The following is a 12125-nucleotide window of genomic DNA, read 5'->3' as shown; positions in this document are numbered from 1 at the left end:
ATTAATAAGAGATAGCACATGAATAGTAATATCTTTTGGTGCTGGTTATAAAATGATAGTGTAATTTTCCATAGTACATTTCCCCCATTTTCTTCCTAATTCATTTCTTAATATACTTTTTTATTTCACTCAAAACATTTTCTATGGATTGCATCAGTTGTCATGTTATTTGATATACAAATACTGCTTATTCAGGCTAGAGCAATAATACAATGGCTAGTGCATTTGCCTTGTATGAGGCTGACCAGGGTTCGATCCCCAGCATCCACCAGGAGTAATTCCTGAGTGCAGGCTCAGGAATAATTCCTCCATAGATTTTTCACAATTATGTGAAATTCCTCAAGGATGAATGCGGGGATAAATGCTGAGAAAGTTAACCCCAAACCCTTGCTCTTCTGATGGATCGTAATCTTAATAAATTCCACCCCCAAAAGAGTATATATATATATGATCATGAAGACATATATATATAATAGTAATAGTTTTCAATTTTTGTATCTGCCAAAAGTTTCACATTTTAATCTCCTTTATTTATAATTTAATAATTTTTGATGGTTAAGCTTGTAAGAGAATAGGTTTTTATCTCAGCGTCAATATGAAAAGAATACACTTTAGACAGTAGTGTATTTCCACTTATAATGACAGTAGTGTATTTCCACTTATAATGACAGTAGTGTATTTCCACTTATAATGACTGACTTATGAGAGAGAAGTAAAATTCACTTTCTTAGATTTTTCTAATTAGCTTTATGATATTTTCACAGAAAATTTAAATTTTTTTCTTTGTAAAATCAGCAATTGAGGTTTGTTTTTTGCTCTATGGGAAAGCTGACAAGTGGTTAGAATTTGATCACTGGGGACTGGAATATAATAATAGACCAATAGAATAAGAAAATATTTTATTAAAAAGTAACACAGACACTGCACATGTTATAGTTCATATAAACTTGCCTAAACTTTCTAGAAATATGAATCTCCTTATCAATATGTGTAAATTTATTTCATTAATAATAGAACATTAATAAAAGAACAAAAGAATACTATTTGTTCACCTAAAATAGCATTCATAGAAAATCCCTCAAATGTGAAATTCTGAATTTTTAAAAATAGTGAGCTTTGTATAATCCAACTCTATTATGTTATGTTTTTCATAGACATGCAGAAATTAACATTTGGTAGATAGTTAAAATAGATATTATACACCAAATAAACTTTCTCACCTCAATTAGCTCATTTAATACTCTTGGTTTACTCATCTGGAATGGAAATAATATTATCTTTCTCACTGGGTTAAAAAGCTTCTGAGATTTTAGTGTCTTTTTGAAGCTAACTAATTGGAAAATCAGGGTTCAAGTCACACAATCTTATTCCTGAATCTAATCTCACAACCTATAGTTTATAGTAAATAATTAAACTATTAAAATAGTGATAAAAGTCTTATATGGCTTTTTTTATATGAAATAGACTTTTAAATAGACCCCCAGTTTTTGAATGATTTAACTAAAAGGTCAGAACCATGTGATCTAATTTCTCATAGTGAGTTTTTTCAGGATTATTGCTTAAGTGTCTGTTACAACATATTCTTAATTGCCAAGATCAAAATTTAAACTTTGTTTCCCAAATCCTTGTAATATCACTGTGATTGGTCATGGTCCTCCCGTTGTTCATCGATTTGCTCAAGCGGGCCCAGCAACATCTCCATTGGAGACTTTGTTGTTACTGTGTTTGGCATATCGAATACATCACGGGTAGCTTGCCAGGCTCTGCCATAGCTTGCTGGGCTCTCTGAGAGGGGCAGATGAATCGAACTCGGGCCGGCCATGTTGGCTGCTTGTAAGGCAAACGCCCTACCGCTGTGCTATCACTCCAGCCCTTGTAATGAAACAAAATAGACAAGTGAGAATGAAAATAGATGAGCTAATGACTTGATCTAGTTTGTTATATCTAGAGAATGTTAGTCTCTAGAAATGGATTGCATTTCCTATTTTTCTCTCATTTCTGTAGTCCTAAAGAATAGTTAATAATAGAGGATCTTACTGAAAATATTAGAGAGAAGATTCCTGTCATAGTAGGTGTTTAACATTCCTTCCAATTCTGAGAGTCTATGATTCACATTTTAAAAAGAACAATAATCATATTAGAGAAGAGAACACAGTTTAAAACCAGTCACTTTATAAATACAATCAAAGTAATTTTTTTAACCATAACACAAAAAAAATTTCTGGTAAAAATGAAACTACATTTTTCACTAAACAACCTCATGCTATTCCAAATGACTAAACAAAATGATATGCATTTATGAATATTTGATTGGACCACTATAATAAGGTACATTTCCTTGAGACTGGAAAGAGGTATAGTTGTTATCAGACTTTTACTTCTGCCGTCTCTATTGAAGTACAAAAATGTATAGGAGATGTAAAAATAATAATTTTGAATTACTGACAAAATATTATGTTGCCATGGTATGAGGGATTGATAAAAGATAGTTTCTATCATGTAGACATAGCAACATTATTGTAAGGATACCTATTCATTATTGGTATTGTGGTATATTAATCAATAGCCCATTTGCCATTCTAAATAGGGGTAGCCATGACCCTGGTGAGCTAACTAGCCAATGAAACTGATTGCTCCAATGGGAAAGTCCAGAAATTAAGCAAGAATAGGATATCGAGTAATTGAAAAACTACTTTCAGCCAAAAGTCATTTGCATATCTTATGTAAGATATGTTGGTTTTATGGGATTATCACTGCAAGCAAAATAGCTCAAGAAATGATTAAAATTTGCAATAATGTGCACCCTTCCTTATAATTGCCCATATCCAATCTGGAGTGCTGTGGTAAGCTAAATGTTGGGAAAAAATCAGTCAGCCAAAAATAGCAATGAAGCTTGCTTGGCCTCAGCAGAGATGAATGGTACAGTTTTCAGATCAGGGACTGGGTAAATTCCTTAGTATGGGCTAATTTGGAGCTTACATTGTACTTACTACTATAAACATAATTTATATTTCCCCTGTCTTTGTACTGGATTCAGAAAGCTTAATGTTCTGACCCATTTTTTTAATGTGTCTACCGAGGAGAAAAGACAAAGAATTAGAGTGCCTTTGTTGAAACATCAGTATTTTGCAACATCAAATTAAAAAACTCCAAACATTTAATCCAGAGAAAAGAATAATACATTTGTTTCCTGAACTCTAATTCTCACCATAAAGGTGGAGACTTAATGATTGCATGTAACAACTATTATCATCTCATTTATTGCATTACTGATAAGTAGGCCAAGTTAAAAAAAATAAAGTTCATGAAACCCTTTTGATTTTGAACTCACTTTAAATATAAATTATGAAGAACTTTTTAAGGCATCGTTAATAAAAGAATAGTCTTTCTCAAGGGTGAAAAACACATAATTCTATGCTAATTATATGATACAAAAGTAGAAAGGGGAAAGGTGCTATAGACCTCAGAAGATTGAAGAGAAAAAATTCTTTGATAACATTGCTTAAATCTTCAAGGAAAAAATTAGACTGGGATCTTTTTCATTTAAAGTTCTGATAGTCTCTCTCCATGGACTTTCTCCTAAAGAATTCACATTTGTGTTTAGGATTTACAACCCTGGCCATAGATATGGGACTCCAAACTCCAAGGAAGTTCATATATATATATGTATATATATATATATATATATATTATCTAAGGAAAACTTCACTTCATATTATAATCAATTTTACATTTCCCCTAGAAACAGTATATTTGTGAACCAGGAATCCTAGCTTGTTTATTTTTCTTATAATTAATATCTTTGGATATTATTTATCTTATAAATAATATCTTTGGAAAATACTCAACTGATTACAATTATTTCATCTTTACTCATTTGAAGTGCTTCTATTAGGGGCCATAGTGATAGTACAGCTGGTCAGGCTTTGCCTTCCACATGGCCAACCTGGGTTCAATCCCCATATATCCAGTATGTTCCCCCAAGTACCGCCAAGAGTAGTTCCTGAGAATCACCAGTGTGACCCAAAAAGCCAAATAAAAGCCCTCCCAGAAAACTAAATAAGAACTCTCATTATTCTAATTATATAATATGCCTTCAAATATTCAAATATAAATAGATTTTAAGGGTCCAGTATATGACTTTGGGGACCAGGGAGATGGTACAGGTGTTAGGGTCAATGCAAGTTTGCATGTACATTAATCATGTTCAATACCTGCAACCACATGGCCTGGCACCACATGAGTATCTCTGGGTATAGCCCTGGAGGCCCCCAGGTATGACCAAGATGGACTCTGAGATCCATATAGCGTCTGAGCACTATTTCATCTATAGACCCCAAAACTGTGCAACAGCTCCAGTTGGTTAAATATTGCCAGGAGTAACCAAGGTCCCATGAGTTTTATGGGCATTCTCTCCTTAAACAACCTCAAAATATGTTATTTTCTGTATTGTAAAATGCAATTAATGGAACTATATTTAGACTTCTGTTACCCAATCTATGATAATAATGCTCACAGTGTAAGCAAAGTATCAAAAGAATTTGCTTTGTTCTTAATGTGTGCTGGCATGCTACTTAGTGCTCTGAAAAGTTCCCTGACTTCTCCAACCATCATAGGCACCAACAGGAATACAAAAACACATGATCCTTGCATTGGTCTCAGTGGCAAATATAATTGTAATATTGTTGTGATAATGGGAACAGTATAAGCCTTTACATCAGCTTTTTCAACTTCAAAAAACATGAGGATATTGTGCTAATTCAAGTTCTTCTAACCAACGTTTATTGTTTGGTTTTATATGATAGGCACACTTCTAGCTTCCTTTCAGATTAAATTTATATGAAATAATAACTGTCTAATCTTAGAAGATAGATACATATTAGGCCTTTAATTCTTTTTCTGTAACAGAGAAAGAAATGGCATCTTATGATGCTTTGCTGATTAAAGGGTTAAGTTTTACCTTTCCAGATATTGCCAGATTTTATAACAAGCTCAGTGACTGGGCTCTGCTTCTGGGTCTGAAGAGTATCTGGGGATGCTATTTCAGTCCTAAGGCAAAGAAAGAACATGACAAGAGGCTCTTTTCCATACCTTAAGGTGATGTAAATTATTTGAGTTATTTAGTCATAGTATTCTCTCTTGTCTTGCAAATTTAATCAGAGTGAAAGTAGCAATTAATAGGATTTCTTGGTAAATATATGCTTCTCTATCCACTTGTCTTCAGTTTTATGTCTGATCAGGCCATAAAATGAATACTGGTCCACATATCAGAGCATGATGTCCTATCAGGTTGGTTTTCAAATCTTTTTCATAGTACTTACTCTGAGAAATACATCTGATATTGCAATCTGGCATACTATGACTCACATACCCACTCTAATATATCTAATTTAAATTTTTCTCTTTAACTTTCCTTAAAGCTATAAATTGATTTTATGATATACATAGAAAACCATTACTTCAGAAAGCAATTTTTGGTTACTTCCTCAGTGTCAGTCCTATGGAAGTAATAGCCACCACCGAATTTAACAATATTTTTAATATTTTATTAAATGTTTTGAGATGAAATTTCTTAATAATTTATAAAATAGAGAGGGCATAAGAAATCATATGTTAATGTACTATTATATATTAATTCAGGAAGTTTTTTATTATCATTGTCATTTACTATTCTAGATTTTAGTGTACTGAATGCCTACTCTTTGGACCTATATTCTAAAAGGGTTTATTGGTTTTCAACTGTTGCTTTAGTAAATTAAGTGGCTTAATACAACATCCATTGACTATCTGTAGATCAGATAGCAGGTCACAACATGGTTTGTACATTTTTCTGCTCTGGGTTTCATATGATTGACATCAAGTGATGCATTTCACTTAATACACAAGGGCCATATTTCTGGAGGACAACATGTTCAGAAAGTCACTTAGATGAGCAGGATAATTCAGTTCAATGTGAATATAAAACAAGGTTTCTGTTTCCCTAGTTGCTTTCATATAAGATCCTCTTTCACATCCTTCAGAATGTCTCCTTATCTTAATTTCTTTGACTATTTCAAGATGGGACAGTCAATGTTATGAGTCTGCCTTGTGCTTTGAATCTATGTGACCTCTTCCCTAGTTTTCCTGTCTTACTCTTTTTTTAAGGACTCAGTGATTATATTGGTTCCGCCCATATGCTCCAGGATTATTCTTCTATTTTTAAGGTCATTGGATTAGCAACATCACACAAAAGTACATGAATTTGGTTACTATTTACTTGATTAACAAAGGAAAGGAATTTTGGGTGTTGCATTTTTGAATCCTACTAGCCAGGTAAATAAAACAAAAGAAATATTTAAATAGTAAAATGAAAGTAAATGGGGAGATACTAGAAAGAGATTTTGCATGTTTGATTAAAATTTTCTAATAGTTGATCCACATGGAGGCTATCTGGAGCACACACTTTTCAGGCAAGAGAAAGAACAAATACTGTAATGGAAATTACCATCGAAAAACATATTCAATGATGAAATGTGCTAGAACAGGGGCAAATGATAAAATTCAGGTTTAGAAAGTTAATATGAAGCATATCAAAACAGACTTAATGCAAACATAAAATATTTATCTCAGGTAATATTTGAAAAACTGCTATGGGAGGGTTACGTTTAGGCCCTCAGTAAGTACTCTGGGCTCAGGGATCACTCCTGACAGGGTTTATGGGGACTATTTATGGTTCTGAGGAACAAAATCAGGTTAGTTGCATACAAGGCAAGCATCTTACCCACTGTATTATTTCTCGATCCCAAAATTTGGCGTGCTTTTAAAAATTAAAACAAACTACACTTAAACAACCATTGTGTCAAAGTCATAAATCAAAGAAGGAATAAAACATGTGTCTTGAAATGAACACAAATAAAAACTCTATTGAAACCTAGGTGACATAGCTAAAGTACTAAGAGGGAAGTTCATAGCAGTACAGGCCTACATTAGGGAACAAGAAGGGCTTAAGAGGTAGTACAGAAGCTAAAAAATTTGCTTGCTTTGGCCAACCTAGATTTGATCCTATGTACTACATATGGTACCTTGAGCACTGCCTAGGAGTGATTCTTCCTGAGTACAGTGTTAGGAATAAGCTGGATCACAACTTGGTGTGAACACGAAAGAAAAAAACTAACAAAACAAAAACAAACAAGCAAACAAAAATCATATAGATAAAACAATACGGAAAGTGAGTCTATAAAAACAATACACAACAGTCTGTTGCAGTTTTTATATACATAAAACAACTAGAAGATTAAAAAAATTAAAGAAAAATCCATGTAAGTGCATAAATAATCGAATAACTAGAGTCCACTTAGTAAAGAATATGACAGACTTATATTTACAGATTTTGTCACTAGTTAAATAAGTAGGAGCCATTAAGAAATTGACAAGATGTCTTGTTCCTGGACTGGAAGAATTAACATTGTCTAAATTACCACAATACCCAAAGCATTCTACAGATTTGAAGCTGTATCTAACAAAATTCCAAGGACATTTTTCAAAGACTTAGAACAAATGTTACTGAAGTTTTTATGGAATAATAAAACTCACTACTTATTGAAATAAATCTGGGAAAAAGACAGGCTCTTAATTTCACTATAAATAAGCGGTAACCAAAATTGTGTGGTACTAGAATAAAGACTGATATAGGGGTTGAGAACCTAGAGATATGTGTATGTACCAGGGATATAGAAACAATTTAAATATCCAATTAAAGATGAATGGATAGAAGCTTCGTTATATCCCCATAAGTTCCACTGTTTATAAGAAAAGATGATGAAATTTGACAGTCCGTTCCAATGTAGATGGAACTGGGGGGCATTGTGTTAGTTAAGTCAGAGGAGAAGCACAAATATTGGGTGATCTTGCTCATTTGTGGTATACAGAGAAACAGCAAGGAACTGGGTAATTTTGAATGATGGCAAACTCTTTACTTTAGAGGACCAAACTGAAATTACCAAGCAGTAGGTGAGAAAGAGGCAACATAGAAGTGCACTAGGAGTGATATATGGACAGTAGTTGAGTGTCCTGGGTATTCTGAGGGTGGTAGAGATGTAGTTTTGTACAACAGAACTGTATTATCTATAACACAAATAATAAAATTAAAATAAGAAATGGACAGCATATGAATGCTGTGAAGTTCCTGTAAGATTTAAAATGTAAATGTTTGATAGTGCTTGAGTCATGTATTTATTTATAGGTAATACTTTTATCGCAGTACTACAATTGTCATTATTCCCATATTTTAATGTAACCTAGTTTGAGTATCAAAGAATTTGTAAAGTAAAGTAACTGTGAGATACAGCTTTAGACTACTACTTATATCCTGTCAAGTATGAGAGAAGCACTTTTTATTGCATTTGTGGTAAATTCTGTCAAGGATTTTTCTATCGGAGCACTTCTCAAAGGTGTTTGAGACCAAGAGGCCATTCTAGGCAATACCTGATGATTAACACTGTAGCACTGTCCTCCCATTGTTATCGATTTGCTCAAGTGGGCACCAGTAACGTCTCCATTGTGAGACTTGTTGTTACTGTTTTTGTCGTGCCGAATACGCCACGGGGAGCTTGCCAGGCTCTGCCATGTGGATGGAATACTCTCGGTAGCTTTCCGGTTCTCCAAGAGGGATGGAGGAACTGAACCTGAGTCGGCTGTGTGCAAGGCAAACACCCTACCTTCTGTGCTCTTGCTCCAGCACAGGAAGGAAGTATCAAAGCTTGTAAGAGAATGCTGTATCAACAAAGAGGTAAATACAGTGCTGATGGCATCAAGTACAGCATTTGATCCTACCATTATTTTATAAAGACTGTGGTTCAAAACAAAACAGGGATGGGGAGACAGTACAAAGAAAGGAGAATTTGTCATGTAGTCAGCTGACTTGGGTACAATGCCCAACACCGACATAGGGTCCTCTGAACATCAAGAGGATTAATCAGAAACAGGAGTAAGCTCTGAGCATCACTGAGTGTGGCCCCTAAACACAACTAAAACCAAAATCAAAGCAACAAAAATCCACCTACTTGACTATAACTAAAGCATCCTGGATTCTACCTACCTCACAGGGATTTTGGAAGGATAAAAAGAGATAATGTTCATAAAAGGATGATTAAGTCTGATGATTTGGTGCTGACAACCCTGATGTACTTGGTGACAGGGATTGAGTGTGGTGACAGGTATTGAACTTAAATTATACTTTGTTCCAGGCATGTGAGTCACCCTTTCAAGCCATATCTCTCACTACAGGATGTTTTGTTGTTGTTGTTTTCTAATTGTGGGAACCAAAATCAGCAGTTATTAGCCACAGGGTTTTTGAGTGCCAGGCACCAAACACAGGGCTTTGCACATACAAGGTACACTGACCACATTCAGAGCCCTTCAGGGATTTATTTTAATATAAGTAGTTTGATATTTACACATATTCCTTAGAGAGACTTCCATCTTTTTGTCTGCTGTTTGGAGTGTCTGATATAAAAAAATAGTATGTCATAGAACAAGGAAAAAAGAATAAGTTCAAGGAATTCTGTCTACTGAGACTTCTTAGCTGTTTTCTTTCCTGTGATTGGTGAAATTCTTTATTCCAAAATAAAAACTCTGCCTGGAAAGATAGTAGAGGATTAAGGTTCTTGGCTAGCATGTAGCCAAATCCTGTTTGATTCCTAGGACCACATACAGTGGTGCTGTCAATCAATCATCACTGAATTGATTCTTTAGCACATAGTGTGGGATAATGTGAGCATACCATTAGTTGTATTTCCAAAATCTCTCTCTCTCTCTCTCTCTCTCTCTGTTTGTGTGTGTGCGTAAAACTCTTGTATATATTAGTCCACGGTTCTGTTCTTTCAGCTCTTTACACAGCTTATGTGAAATTTGATTTCCTTAATCTAAATTTATTCTTTACTTTGGAAAATAGATTGTAGAAAATTAACTTTTATTTCTCAGTAACAACAATGAACCAGTTGAGATTCTGAGGATGAAGATATAGCTGAGCTTGTATAGGAAAACACAACAGAGAACTAATACCAAACTCTAGTTGTGGGTTGCCCAACAGAAAGTGCTGACATCCTAGTCTATATCTCGCTCAGGAATGGGAAGCTGGTTGTGAAAGGAGTAAAAAAAAAAAGGCAGAATTGCATTTTATGCTGTAGTGATTTGACCCCATCAGTGGTACCCAATAACATTCTGGCAAACTACTTTTTTTTTTGCTTTTTGGGTCACACCCGGCAATGCACAGGGGTTACTCCTGGCTCTGCTCTCAGGAGTTACTCCTGGTGGTGCTAAGGGGACCATATGGGATGCTGGGAATCGAACCTGGTTTGGCCACATGCAAGGCAAATGCCCTACCCCTACCCACTCCAGCCCCTGGAAACAACTTTTAGTGGGTTAGAAAAAGAAGCTCATGTAAAGAATTTGTGCATATTTGCCTCAGGAAACAGCAACACTAGAAGAAATATTTAAAATTACTTTACAATTTGTCATGTGAAATATAAAATTTATTTTATGTGATGACAAGGAATATAATTTAGGCCAAAAATTAATTCCCTTAGTGTCAACTCTAGATGACTCAGAGTGGGTTACTTGGAAAATAGTAAGTTCCTTTTTTTCTGGAATTTATTCATTTGTGACTTCGGGATGAGCAGAAATTCACCATTAACTAATGTAGTTCTACTACAATGAACAAAATATAGCAAAAGCAAAAGCATGGGAATGTATTAGATTGTGTCTTGCTTATAAGGTTGAAATCTGTTCACTGGGTAACTTCGCATATGTGAGGCACTGTAGGATGATGGGGAATTTCTGGGTGAGGAATCATGGTAGAATGTGTTTATATAATGCTAGTTTTTCTTTTAAATATCAAGTTAAAGTATTTTTATGTTTTTCTCTAGTCAATAATAAGCCTCTGAAGTCAGAGTGGCTTGATTTTTTCAATTTACAAATTCTATTTGGCTCTAGTATGTCAATGTCAGAAAATAAAGATTCACACCTTACTAGGAAAGTGATCTAGTGAGAAAGGAGAGGGATAGACAATAGGTTGGGTATTATTGTATACTAGATTGAATATAACAAGTGAGTAAAAGGAAAATTCCAGAAAGTCTTCTATATCTTGCTTGACCTACTTTCTGATGCTGGTTTGATAAAGAAATAATAAGGTGGATATATCAAGTGGAGTATTGACCTGCAGACTTAGAGATCAAGATCACGATCATGATCACGATCATCCTATTGTTCATCAATTGCCTCAAGCAGGCACCAGTAATGTCTCCTTCATCCTAGCCCTGAGACTTTAAAAAGTGCCATATTCAAGGCTCTTTCAGGGTTAGGAGAATGAGACTCATCATTGTTACTGGTATATTGGGTACATCAGGGGGAGTTTGCCAGACTCTGCCGTGTGGGCAGGTTACATTCAGTAGCCTGCCAGGTTGTCCAAAGTAAGAATGAAATAATAGGCTTGGAGTTCTCAGCCCCGGGACCCACATGCCTTTGTTCTTCTGCCAGAACCTTCATGCGTGTGGAGAGAGGTCTCAGCATGGTTGTGGCTGGTTCTGGAGGTCTTCGGCTGCTGCAGCTCTGCTAGGGGTGGGGAGGGAAACTAAACCCGCCCCCTCCAAGGGGATCAAGGAGATCAAGATATCAATCTGAATTAACTCTAGATAGTATTGAAGTCCATCTCTTTGAAGTTTCTCTTAGGAGATAGGTTTAGAAGATGCCTGATAGGGGCTAAGAAGTAGCAAGAAGTACAGTCCTTACAGCTCTCCTACTCCTACTACTTACAGGACAGACAGTATTCCATGGAGCCAGGGCTATTTCACTATCAGTTGACATAATAAGTATATTACATGTCAGAAGACTATGTAGTCTGTGAATTGTTATATGAACATGATTCATATAAGAAATAATAGAAATTCATAACTTAACCTATTAATGTTTTAACTTGCTTTCTAGTTCAATTGTGTCGTTCCTAACATAGTGCCAGCCTTGCAGAATATTTATATGCAAAAAAACATAGAAGGCAATGTTAGAAACACTTAAAATGAGAATTAACATGAATTTATTTAACATAATAAAAATATGCAAGACACTCTTGAAGAGATTCACTAATATGAATC

General features: G+C 34.9%; 1 protein-coding gene across 4 annotated transcripts in view; it reads left to right on the top strand.

Annotated features, from left to right (window-relative positions):
- Nucleotides 1-12125, top strand: part of TAFA2 (TAFA chemokine like family member 2) — a 661692-nt gene that overhangs the window by 612329 nt on the left and 37238 nt on the right. The gene's annotated exons all lie outside the window — the stretch shown is intronic.

The sequence above is a fragment of the Sorex fumeus genome, unplaced genomic scaffold (assembly GCF_029834395.1).
Source record: "Sorex fumeus unplaced genomic scaffold, SorFum_2.1 ptg000035l, whole genome shotgun sequence".
In the NCBI taxonomy this organism is placed as follows: domain Eukaryota; kingdom Metazoa; phylum Chordata; class Mammalia; order Eulipotyphla; family Soricidae; genus Sorex; species Sorex fumeus.
The sequence above is the reverse complement of the archived record's forward strand: the minus strand, read 5'-3'. Positions and strand labels throughout refer to the sequence as shown.